We start from the raw sequence: 14,203 nt of genomic DNA on the forward strand, positions 1-14,203 counted from the left end.
TTTCCCTTCTATAGCAACATCAAATTCTTGCTCTAACATGCACTTATGAACAATAATAATTTTTACCAATTATGTCGTTTCACTTGTTTTCACTGAAAACTGCTTAGCAAAAATTGTTTAAACAATTTCAAGCTTCATATTCTACCATAAAACATCAAAATAAACACATTTCACATATGGGTATTTTTCCAAATATAAACCCTAGGTTAAATTATTACTAGAATAAGCTAAATTAAGCTATCGGGACTTCAAAAGCGTAAATAACATTAAAAACGGGGCTTGGAATCACTTACTATGGAGCTTGGAAGCTTAAAAAACCTAACCATGGTTTCCCCCTTGCTATTTTCGTTCATCATGGAGAAGATGGACAAATTTTTGGCTATTTTGGCCTTTTTAATTCTTTTAATTACTAAATGACCAAAATGCCTCCAACTTAAAAATATCCTATTTCATTTATCTCTTGTCCATTTTTGACCAACAAGTTAACCAATGGTCTAATTACCATTTAAGGACCTCCAATTTAAAATTTCATAACAATTGGACACTTCTAACATGTAGAACTCATCTTTTGCACTTCTTACAATTTAGTCTTTTTGGCTAAATTGAGTGCCCAAACGTCGAAATTTTTGAACGAAATTTTTATGAAATCATTCCGTGAAATTGCAGACCATAAAAATATAATAAAAATAAATTTTTCCTCATCAAATTTGTGGTCCCGAAACAACTGCTCAGACTTGGCCCAAAATCGGGATGTTACACGGGGAACTCTTGCTGTGGTTTGTAGCGGATGATGGGTAGGAATTTTCTCTGAAATTGAAAAATAAAGTGTAGTGTTAAACATGATTAGGTACATCCAATGTAATTTATGTTATTTGTTATACTTTATTACTGTTCACATGATTGCTATTTTATCCTATTACAATTGAAAAACTTATGTGTTAAGACTTACATTGAGCTTTATAGCTCACTCCCTAGTTTATTGTCTTTATAGAGAATCCACGAGATTAGGATTTAGACTCGACATACAAAGGATTGTCTCAGACTTTTTACTTTAAAAATATTTTTACTTTAGTTTATAATTTTTATTTAAGGACTATAATAATTTATTTGGATTGTGGCATGGTTTTTTTTTGTTGGTTTTATTTCGCATTACATGAAAAAACGTTTGAAATTGAACAAACTTATGATTCTACTTAAATATGCATGAAACCTAGCTTTAAATATTAAATTGGTTAGACACACTTTTTTTTCCACTATGTAATTGAAATGGGATTTCTAAAAAGTTACTTTAATCAAGAAAATTTACAAAGTTTTCAAAAATACAAAACCTTTACAAATTAGTCTCTAGATTTTAAAATGGTTTAATAGCAAACATTTTTATTTTGTTTTTGTAAAATTTAAGTTCAACTAAGTATTCCAAATGACATAAGAGTTTTTACAAGATAACACATAACCAAATTTGGCTTAAAGCCCAATAATTTTTAGTAAACTAAGAAAATTATTCAAATAGATTTTCTGTAGGGTAAACAAATGATTTCAAAAGTAAATTTCTGAATCCAATTGTTTTACTAGGCCATTACGGTGGCCTATGTGACCTTTAGAATCCAAACATAACATTTAGGCCGGGTTAGGGAGGTTACATCAAATAAGGTTACAGAAACTTGAGTTAGGTCATAAAACTCAGAAATAACCAAAATGCCCTAGAATACGATCGAAACATGGAATTTCAAGCCAGAACGAAAGGATTCGGCACAAGAGCACCAAATGATGCAAGGGCACCGACGTAGGTGCTCTTTTTCCCGCCTTAGGGCATCAGTTGAGGCCGGAGCACCACTACTCACATGCGAGGCCTCCAAAATGTTGTGTTAGAGCTCCAAAATTCTCGTTTTCAACTACACCTTTCCTCGGCTATTCGTTTAATCTTCCAGTAATCTCAAAACCCAAGTCTCAAGCTTCCATACACCTATTTCAAGTTCAAAAACACCTAAATTAAATTCAATAATTTAGAAATGCATAAAATAAAAGAAAAAAAGACATTAAAAAGATAAATAAATGTAATTGAGACTCACAACAAATAATCTAAACTAAATTGCAATATTTTACCTAAAGGTAATGCTAAATATTTGAGTAGTTTTTTTATTTTTTATTTTTGGAAATATGTACACATTGCTCATTGTATGGTTGCCTCTTTGGTAGAGTTCAACTTAGACTCAAATTAAGCAATGGTCTAGATGTGACCACTTTCAGAGTTGGTCAGTTTGAAAAGTTAAAAATATTAATGAGATTAGATTTATAATTACCATATTTGAATGTGTCACAATGATGCTCTCCTCAGAGTGTTCATGGCATAGAAGATACTTAGGCTAGGGGTATGAAAGTACTTTTCTTCCTTTGAAGATCAGTTATTATCTTGGAGATACTATCGAGAGGGATTTACCAAAAAAAGCCAATTTTTTTATAAAATTACCGAAATAGGCCGGTTTTTTAATTATTTACCGGACTGGGCCATTTCCCCCAAAATCGCGCCACGTCGGAGCGATGTCAGTGGACGGGGCAGAAGGTCGCGTCCACGTCAGAGCGACCTGCTGACGTGGAAGGAAATCGCTCCCTTGAGAGCGTGATTTCCTTCCACGTCAGTAGGTCGCGCTGACGTGGACGCGATGTGGACGCGCGCGTGAACAGTGCCCAACGGTCAAAAAATTGACCGTTGCCCCCCCCAAACGATCAAATTTTTTTACTATATAAACCCCCCACCCCTTTTATTTTCACAAACAAATTCAATATCAATTTCTTTCAAAAATTCTCTCAATTCCTTTCAAAATTTCTCTCAATTCCCTTCAAAATTTCTATCAATTTCCTTCCAAAATTCTCTCAAACTCTCAAATTCCTTCCAAAATCCTCTCAATTTCCTTCAAAAAATCTCCAAATCCATATTAAATTTCTTTTTCCATTAAATTTCATTTTTTTAAGAAAATTTTAAAATTTTTTATTTTTTTTAAATAATTTTAAAATTTTTAATATTTTCAACAATGGTCGGATCATTGATTCGTCTTGATAGGAATCACATCTCGTGTATAATTCGGCTAGGGGTCGTGTATACATCTCGAACACCAGACGGAAGTACATCATTTGGTGACGCAAATTGTACATATAACTCAATATAAGTTGCTCCGCTAGCAAGATGAGTCTGCACCATTGCCTCCACGCTACGAGCACATTTTATGTCGAACGAGTCATATGTCACCGGATCAACAGAAGAACAAAATCGATACGTCATTGACTGAACTTTCATTGGCGTGGTTCTGAAGATTTTACGCCTAATTCTTTTACGGAGTTCTGTCAAATCTATGTTTTGGCTAAATGACAGTCACACCGTATTCTCCGACAAAAAAACAACACCATTCTCGGTGTGGCAAACCTCACCATCGTAGTAAATAACAGCACTAATACGTTCACTCATTTTGAAACTCTAAATTCCCTAACCCTAAACTAAAATGTTTTTGCTCTGAGTTATGCATTCTAAGAAAATTCTCTGCCTAATTTATAGCCTCAGCCCAAACTTGCTACTGTAGCGAAATCGCGTCCACGAGGGCGCGATTTGACACTATTTGCTCAGAAACGTCAAAAAAAATTACTTCCTACATGACCAACTGTAGCAAAATCGCGTCCACGAGGGCGCGATTTCACAATTTCTTCTCATATAGCATCCTGGTATCAGCGATTTTATACTATTTCCTCAGAAAACGTCAAAAAAAATTATTTCTCACATGACCACTGTAGCGAAATCGCGTCCACGAGGCCACTATTTCACAATTTCTTCTTAAATAGCATCCTAGTAGAAGCGATTTCCCACTATTTCACCAAAAACGTCAACTCGAAAAAAAATTTTCCTGGACCCCTAAACCCTAAAGCCTGCACCCTAAACCCTAAAAGCCATAAAACCCAGGCGTAAAAATTAGGGTCAAAATCGCGTTCCTGATACCGCGCTAACTGACAGGAGGTCGCGTCCACGTCAGCGTGACCTGCTGACGTGGACGCGACCTTCTGCCCCGTCCCCTGACATCGCTCCGACGTGGCGCGATTTTGGGGGAAATGGCCCAGTCCGGTAAATAATTAAAAAACCGGCCTATTTCGGTAATTTTATAAAAAAATTGGCTTTTTTTGGTAAATACCTCTATTATCGATGTTTTAAATATTTTCTACCATTTTGTTTTCTTCTACCATGTTTGATCAGTTGCTATTATATATCCTAAAATCTTGCACTATTTTCTGCATTTTTTTTAATTTCCTGTTTCCCTGTAAGCATATGATGTTAGTTCAAACTTCTCTTTCCCCTCTTCCGTGAAGTTTTGACTACAACAGTTTTGTGGTGTTTTTCTGTCTCTCGGGGTCCCCTTGGCTTAATAATTATTCGTAGATTAAAACAGGCACTTTGATTCAACAGGCGCGATGTGATTTTTAAATTTTGTTTGTACTTTGATTTAATTTGGTAAGTACAATTTTTTATGCAAAATAATGCCAAGTCAGTTGTATATCCAGTTTTACATTATTGCTGCTTTTAGTTTCATGCGTGGTTGCGGAAAGCTTTCCATGAAACAAAAACTAGACAGTCAACGGATATGGAGAAATCAGTAGTAACCATTTTGTTTTTCTTTCTGCTGTGTTCGTTTCTGTTTCTGGTCTCTTTATTGTTGTCAGTTTCTAGCTTCTCTAGTTTTCATGGTTCCAACTTCAATCCCAGCCCAGCCCCTGTCACATTCCACACCAGCCGCTTCCTTCAGTCCTTATTTCCCAGGTAATCTATTACATTTTGTTCTTCATATGATTTATTATTTGATATTCATGCTTACCGTATACAAATTGTGACATGATAATGGCCCCAAAGACTATATTTTTTGGGGGAAAAAAGGCTTCTTAGTCAATTTTCGGTGATCTTTTCCTAAAATCTAAATCCTCGGAAATGTTATCACTGAATTTTGTCCGATTAGGGTTTCGGGCCAGGTTGGTCTCATATGGGCCCAATGATTGGGCCCATTAGGTTTTAATTTTGGACTTGTTTTAGTCCATTTTTAATTTTTGTTTTAAATATTAATAAAATAGTAATAATAAAAATTTTTGAAAAACATACAAAAATACAAATTATATTTTAGCCTCTAAACTTTTCAAAAATTATATTTTGACCCCTAAATTTTTCTAAATTTGCATTTTTGACCCCTAATATTTTGTAAATTATATTCAGGCCCCTAAAATTTTTAAAAATTACATTTTGGCCCTATATTTTCCTAAAATTGCATTTTTACCCCAAATATTTTGCGTCTTCTACATGTTGGTCCTTCTGGGCATGTCAAACCCCCCAATCAGCAGCCAAACGTGCTCCCCCCACATCCAGGTACTTGAAGACAAGAAGAAAGAGGACAAAAATCAAGAGATTAAAAAGAAAATTAAAAGAGAGGGGAGGGGATTCGGTCTTAAAGAAAAGGAAAGAAAAAAACACAGAAAGCAAAAAAAAGAACATACATTCGGCCCCCCTAGAACCGAACCTAACCACCACTCGCCACCTTCAAACCCGAACCCACACTTATCGACCTTTGGTCTCCCACGGCTGCACAACTAAAACCAATCTCTGCCTATACCCTCGTCGCTCTCCCAAAAACCATCACACCCATGGCCCTTCCACCCTCATCATCCACCATTATTGAAAAAAAATACAAATCACACATAACAAGCAACAAGCAACCAAAAAAGCAAGAAAAAAGACAGTAAAAAAACAATAGCAAAAAAAGCCCACTGTCGCCGTTGATCTTGCGCCACCATACCACCGTTGCATCACTACCGTCCCAACACCTAACAAAGCAACCAAGAAGTGAAAAAAGAAAAAAAATAGCAAGAAAAGAAAAAAACAGCAAGGAAAAAAAGAAAAAAAAAGGAAAAAAGAAAAAAAATGGGAGAATGAGGAGCATCACCGTGCCCGTCGTACCGCTGGGCAGCAAGGCGACGTCAACGAAAGCAGTGGAAGGGGGCTGAACGGGGAAGAAAGAAAGAAAAGAGAAGAAACAAAGAAGGAGAAAAAAGAAAGAAGAAGGAAGAAGAAAGGGAAAGAAAAAAGGAAAAAAAGAAAAAAATTAGTTAACAGTCGGGTCAAATTGACCCGACCCGACCCGCACTGGACCCAATTCGCCCAACAGACCATTGCCCAGCAGACCAGCAGATTAGGCCCAAATAGCAGACCCAAAAAAATGTTGCAACAAAAAAAATAGGCAGCAGCCCATTCCAGCAAAGGCCCAGCAGCATGCCCAACAGGCCCCTAGGCCCAACGTAGCAGCAGGCCAACCCAGCAGGCCCACAGCACCAAGCCCGTTTCGCCCAACAGCCCAACAGGCCAGTCCAGCAAAAAAAATGAAAAAAAAGAAAGAAAAAGGAAAATGGACCATTCATCAAGCCCATAACTTTAGGCTTTTGGTAAATTCTTAATCTTTTTAACTTAAATACTTGAATATTATCTCATTTTAATTCAATTAGCATTTTTATGGTATTCATGAAATATTATTTTGCTTATTTCATTTTATAATTTTAAATTTAAATAATTTCATTTTTTAGAATAGAAAAATCATTTTAATGCATAAGGCAATGGACCGATTTAATATTAACTCATAGAATTCATCGCTATGTTGGGTGAATATCGATGGCTCGTGTTAAATATGGGACGCCATTTTAAAAAAACCCTAAAAATATTCAAAAATTCTCATGTTTTTTAAAAAAATAAAAAAAAAATTTCTCATGTTGTAATAGAATCACTATTAAATATTAAATTGAATCGATTTGACGCTAATTCGATGATTTCATCGCTATGTTAACTGAATATCACCGGTTCGTGTTAAATACAATTCGTCTTTAAGAAAAAATCGAAAAATTAGTGTTTTCAAAAAAAATTCGTGTTTCAAAAATATTCGTGTTTTCAAAAATTTCGGTGTTTCTAAAATTTTCGTGTTTTCAACAATTCCCGTGTTTCACAAATTTTTGTGTTTTCAAAAATTATTATCGTGTTTCAAAATTCTCATGGTTTAAAACAAATCTCGTGTTTCAATCGGATCATGATTAAATATTAAATTGAACTCGTATTTTTAAAATTAAGACAACGCGCGCTTAACGAGATACCAATTTTGGGCGTCCCGAGGGTGCTAATAGCTTCCTCGCGCGTAACCGACTCCCGAACTCTGATTTTTTCTAGATTTTAACGTAGACCCAAAATTACCTTTTTTAGAAAATTTTGAAAATAAAATTTTCTTCTAAAAAGAGAATTTTGTAGGTGTCCGATCATACCTAAATAAAAAGGATCGGTGACGACTCCTATTTCACAAAAGAAAAAATCGAGACTCTGTTTTTAAATTTTCAGTAGTCAATTCAACTAGCGCCCGTGCCCAGAATTTTTAGGTCGCTACAGCTGGCGACTCCACTGGGGACTTTTTGAGGGTTGAGTCTGATGTTGAATGCGTGTTGCCAAAATTCTCAAAATTCCTTTTTCAAATTAATTTTTAATCGTGATCCTTGAATTTTATTTTTGAAAAGTCATGCATCTGCATTCGGTTTTTAAATTAATAATTTTTTCTAACTTGTTTTATTTTTCTGTTTTTTTCAGCTTTAAGTTTTACGGTTTTTTAGTTTGATTTTTTGGTAAAAAAAAGGGTTTGTGAGTTTCTCCCCGCACACCATGCACTTGCATTCTTGCATAACATGAACTCTCTACCCGGGCTCCATCCGTTTAAGTGGAAGTAAACGTTACGCCTTCGTGAGTTAACTCGTCCCACCGCATAGGCATAAGTAAATGTAATCCCTCGAATTGAGTTCGTGAGCCTGTGATGGGTGATGACCGAGGCTCCGTACTACCTTAGTAGGTGACAGTATGGACAATTTGAGTACCTTCTTAGAATCGAAACTACATATAGTAAACCGTACGAGCCACCCAGTTAGAGCCATGTCGAACCTCTGTCCGTTGAATAGTTACCAAAATAAGTACACGAGAGAAACGCCTCTTACCTTTTATTTCTTTTACATTTACACTTATTTGCAAATGAACCGGGTCTGTTTAATAAATTGGTTCAGATAGATTGTCTGATGGTATGTGAGGTAGGTTTTTGTAAAGCATGTTGGGGCAAAAAAATGTGGGTCTGTTCCACCAAATTGCATGATTGAATAGCTTAATTTGTTAAATTTTCCATAGTCTGTATTTTTCTTTTTTCTTCTGTTTATATTTGTTGTGATCTCTAACCAAGGTTATTTGTTCTTCATTTTATTTTTCATCATGCATCATAGGCATCTCATTAGGAAGGTGTTGATTAGAGATTGGTTGCCAAAAACGGGTTTCTGATGGAGGATTCAATTATGCAAGTAACCAAGAAAAATGCTGTAGTCTGAGATTGGTCTTTGAGGACTCAAAAAGCAAAAGGGGACAATTTAAAGGAAGGATACACCTCTGATCTTCCCGAGCGTGTGACTTCAAATGCTCGTCAGAACGATCTTGAAGACTTGACTAGGATTTGGAAACAGTGGGACTCAAATACTAGAGGCATCTTCACTGAAAAGTACAAGGATATAGCTCACTTGATTGGAGTCAATTTGAACGAGCAGTTGATCCAAGCCATGGTTCGATTCTGGGACCCAGCCTATCAGTGTTTCACTTTCAATCAAGAAGACATGACTCCTACCATAGAAGAGTATGTTGCCCTGCTTCGCATTGACAATGTGTAACTTAACAAGATATATGTGAAGGAGCCTAAACCAATGACCTTCAAGAAAAAGTTAATGAAGTTGATGGGGATGACTGATATATGGGCTGAAAAGCAGATAAAGAAGAAGAATGAAGTCAGTTGTGTTCCGTGGTTTTCTCTTCAGGAGTTAGTTCAGAATCATCCAGATGTTTTGAAAAGAGTAAATCTGTTTGCCTTGGCCATTTATGGACTGATCGTCTTCCCAAAGGTTCTTGGGCACGTTGAAGTTACGGTAGTAGATTTCCTTGAAAGGTTAAGGTAAGGAATCAACCCTGTCCCAACCATATTGGCCGAGACTTTTAGATCCCTAAATGCTTGTAGAAAGAAAGGGGAAGGGCGTTCCATCAGATGCGCTCAGTTACTTAATGTTTGGATTTTTAGCCACTTTTGGAAAGTGGAGTGCACACATTTCCATATGTTCTCAAAAACATTTACTCCGTTAGAAGCACACCTTGAAAAAGTTTGGCCAAAGGATATTACTGAACAGCACTGGGTCTCAGTTTTTCAGAACATTCGTGCTAAAGATATAACTTGGAGGGCACCTTGGATTCGTCCTTCTCTTTTGTTATACAAGTGTGGAAACCAATACTGGGTGTCTTTGCTAGGATTATGGGGAGGAGTTGGATATGCTCTGTTGATGATTCAAAGACTGTTCACTTTGGGACAGTTTGCACTAGTTACTGATGGGTTGGCACAATCAGAGTTTGCCTTTACAGGTGAGGGTTACATGAAAAGGGTGCGAGATACTGCGAATTCTTGGAGGAAAATCTACCTAATCGAATTGGCTCTCTATGATGTTACTATCACTGTAGATTATGACATATGGAGGTAACGACGAGTGAAGAGTCAACTAACCCCACCGATTGATGATGCTTGCCAGAATCCGTTCTCAAAGGAAATGTCGTCCGAGCTAGAAATGGAAAGACATGAATTTGAACGTGAAAAAGCCAAATTGTTACGAGATATTAGTTCTCTTTAGGAGGAAAACTACTAGCTGAAGATTGATGTTCAAATTGAAAAATCCAAAACCGAGAAAGTCCAAAAAGAAGTTGAAGTCACGAGAAAGGATTTAAGGGACCTTCATTTGGAAAACAAGAAATTAAGAGGCACTATAAGGAATAGCGGATTGGGCAAATCATCGGTAGAATCGAAGGAAGAACTAAGCAACATCAAAGGTGGGATGAAATTTTGGAAAGTAAAAGTGAAGAAAGAGGAGGAAAGAGCTGCATGTGCTATGATAGAGTTAAGGAAAAAGAATGTTGAATACGAAACTGTGTCTGCAGAACTAACGGCTAGTCAGTCTGAGCATCAAGAGCTAAAAGGAAAAATTTGAAGTCTAGAAAGTACACTGCAAGCTCATCAACAACATTTGGATGACCTCCTGAGAGCTCTAGAATAGAAAAATGGTCAGCATGACAGAGATATTCGCGCTTACGAAAGAGCCCTCCAAGAAAAGGATATGCATCTTGGCAGTTTGATCAATGAAATTTGCAAGGCGGCTACGCAGGTAGTGCAATTATCAGATGATACAGAAGTTCTCAGTTGCCAATACCCTCCTAGCCAAAGGTCAAGCATATCGGAGTTCCTGGAACGTATAAAGAAACAAGGCAATGTGGCTAAGAAATTTGTGTAATTGTTAAACCAAGATGAAAACTTTTTGTAATGGACTCTTTTGATTAATGAAACGCCCAAGTATGGGGCTATCTTGAAATCAACACCCATTTTCACATATTTTCGCATAACTAACATTCATTAGTCATTAGTCATTCATTCATTCATTGCATGTACATATCACCTTAATCACTCGCTAAGGCTAAAACCGTCTAATTCACAGTTGTTACACTACGAGTCTGGAATCACGTCACTCTTATAGGACGTGCCTAAGAGCTAGAGCTATGGATGCTGAACTTAATGAAAGAATGGAAAGGATGGAAAGAACCCAAAGAGAGTTACAGAAGCAACTGGCCAAGTCGCAGCAAGAGGTGAGAGATTTGATGGTGAGATCTCGAGAGGAATCGCTCGAGCAAATGGATCAAATGGCCAAAATGATGGAAATGATGACGACCTTGGTCAAAGGAAAGGGACCTATGCAGAGCCCTGATATCGTAGAGCCGCCTCAGTCAAGACCTAATCAAGATCCACTTTATCCCCCGGGATTTACTCCACCTCATGTCCATGCAATACAAAGAGGATACCTTCAAAGGGAACCTACAGTCCTAGAACAACATCCTGCTCCATCTGCTCATCTAGGGCAAGGAATGTTTGTATCGAACCTTGGAGCTAATCCCTCAGATCCAATTGTTTCAGACCTAGATGATCCTGTAGAAATAGCAAGGCTAAAAATTGATGGCAATAATGCTCAGGATCAGTATAGAATCCTGGAAGAGAGGATCAATGCAGTAAAAGGTACTAAAGTTTTCTCTGCTTTGAGTGCCAAAGAACTCAGTTTGGTCCCCAATTTGGTTCTACCCCAGAAATTCAAGGCGCCAGATTTTGAGAAGTATGATGGAACAAGTTGTCCAAAGGCACATCTTATCATGTTTTGCCGAAAGATGACTGGTTATGTGAATGATGACAAATTATTGGTACACTGCTTTCAAGATAGTTTGGTTGGCTCGGCTCTTCGATGGTATAATCAGCTCAGCAGAGTGAGGATCCGATCATAGAAGGATTTAGCATCAGTATTTTGTGAGCAATACAAGCATGTATTGGATATGGTGCCTGATCGACTAACTTTACAAATGAAGGTTGGAACCGAGAGCCACTGTACCTCCAATCCGTACCCCGCCCAATCACGACCTCATTATCACCCCCTTCAAACTTCAACTTTCCTCCTCAAAGCCCCTATTATCAAGCACCTCCCTCTTACCCCGTTTATGCCATGAATAACCAAACACCATTCACCATGTTCCCACCAAATACCATGCCTACACAAAGCCAACCCAAAAATGAACAAAGACCGGCAAGACCCAATTCTGAAAGACCTCAGTTCACGCCAATTCCTGTATCATATGGAGAATTATACCCGAAGCTATTGGAAAAGCAATTAATATCCCCATATTATATGACACCCTTGAAGACCCCATACCCGAAGTGGTATAATCCTAACGCTAGTTACGTGTATCACGCTGGGAATTAGGGACACTATACAAAAAATTGTTTGGCCTTTAAAAGGAGTGTTCAAGGTCTCATCGATGCTGGCATTTTGCGATTCGATGGTGTTAGCAATGTGACGGGAAATCCTATTCCTAACCATACTGGTGGGAATGTAAATGCGGTGACAAATGAAGATGATTGGCAAGCCAAAGGTTATGTTTCCAAAGTAAGGACACCTTTGCGGAAGGTATGGGAGATGATGATTGAAAATGGCTTGCTCTGCCCATCTAATAAAATTCTCAAAGAAGAAAGTACAAAAGACCAAGGTTTCTGTGATTTCCATGGCGTCGAAGGGCATGACATCCAATCCTGTAAGGAATTTAGAAAACTACTTCAGGACACGATGGATAACAAGGAGATCAAAGTTTTTGATTGGATAGAGGGGGCCGAGGAAGGAGAAATATGCGCCTCTGATAATCAATCAATAGCTTTCCCTTATAGCGTTGATAGACCTTTGGTGATTAATTATGAGGCAAAGAAGGAAGAGGTTAGTCGAGAAGTTAAACCAAGTTTGATAATTGAAGTACCTGCTCCTTTCCCTTACAAGGATAACAAGGCAGTACCATGGAATTATGATGTCAATATCGTTGTACCTGAGGGTGAAAAGCCCAAGGTTATGAGTGAAAGTGTCAGCAGAGTAGGACACTTTACTCCAGCGGAATGTGTTATTCTCCTGAGACAGTTGAACTAAAGAAGAAAGTTACTAACCTGAGCCAAAAAGGAAAAGCACCAATGCATGAGATTAAGGTCGGTGTTGAGATACCATCCGAACAAGAAGTTAAAAAGCCTGTGAATGATGAGGAAGCACATGAATTCTTTAAGTTTATTAAGTACAGCGAATATAATGTTGTGGAGCAATTACACAAGCAGACGGCGCGAATCTCAGTACTGTCTCTATTGTTGAACTCGGAGCCACATCGAAACACCTTGTTAAAAGTGTTAAATCAAGCTTACGTGGCAAATAATGTATCTGTGGAAAAGATTGATTGGTGGATGAATAATCTGAATGCGGATAATTTTATCTCTTTTAGTGATGACGAAATACCGTCGAATGGTAGGGGCTCTGTAAAAGCGTTACACATCACAACCAGTTGTAATGGCTACATAGTACCAAATGTGCTCATCGACAATCGGTCTGCACTCAATGTCATGCCTTTGGCAATACTTTCTAGGATGTCAATTGATATGTCTTATTTGAGGCCTTGTCATTCTACAGTGAAGGCATTCGATAGGACACGACGAGAGGTCATGGGAAAGATCCAAATTCCTCTAGAGGTGGGCCCATGTGCATATGATATCGAGTTCCAGGTCATAGACATCACACCTTCATACAATTTCCTTTTAGGGAGGCCTTGGATCCATTCTGCTGGGGCAGTTCCTTTATCTTTCCATCAGAAAGTGAAGTTTATCATGGATAGCCGCTTAATTACCATCGCTAGTGATGAACACATCGTCGCATCTATCTCCGCTGATGCACCCTACATCGAAGTAAGCGAAGATGTTATGGAATGTTCTTTTCGTTCCTTTAAATTTATCAATGCTACATTTGTTGCTAAAGGGAATAAGATCCCTACGCCCAAGCTGTCGAGGAATACCAAGATGGGAATTAAGCTGACTGTGGGAAAAGGAGCACAAGTGAAGAAAGGTTTGGGGAAATATCAAGAAGGGATGATTAGAGCTTTGAAACCAATACACCACAAGGGTCGATACGGTTTGGGTTTCAAGCCAGATATACGTCAAAGAAGAAAGCAATTATAAAAAAATCAAGAAAGAAGAATTACAAGAGCCTTAGGTCGGGAATTGGAATGGGAGCCGATGGCATATCCTCCTTTGTCAGAAATATTTACATCAGCAGGAGTGATGTACCCACGGCAAGACAATCCGCAAGTCACATTATTGATTGAAAAGTCTCTTCAGAATCTTAGCCTAAATGCTATTGACAATGAGGATGGTGCAATTGAGAATGCTTCAATGATACGCCCTTGTCCTCCTGGATTTGCTTTGAACAACTAGACTGTTGTAGATCGTCTTGTAGTTTTTAAGTCCCCTTCAGAGTAATGCCCAATGTTAACCCTTCATTTTGTGTGTCCTTAAGCAGTAGGGTTCCTTTTGTAAGAGCTTATGTTTGCTCTTTATCATTTCAATGAACATTAATGAAGATGCATTTTGTTTTATATTGTCATGTTCTTTTCATTTCCATTAACTTCACAAATACTCCTTCTATTCATATCCTTTTCCTGCATGTATCTCATATCATTTCATGACATTGTGTTCGTTGATTC

The sequence above is a fragment of the Gossypium hirsutum genome, chromosome D04 (assembly GCF_007990345.1).
Source record: "Gossypium hirsutum isolate 1008001.06 chromosome D04, Gossypium_hirsutum_v2.1, whole genome shotgun sequence".
Classification (NCBI taxonomy): Eukaryota; Viridiplantae; Streptophyta; class Magnoliopsida; order Malvales; family Malvaceae; genus Gossypium; species Gossypium hirsutum.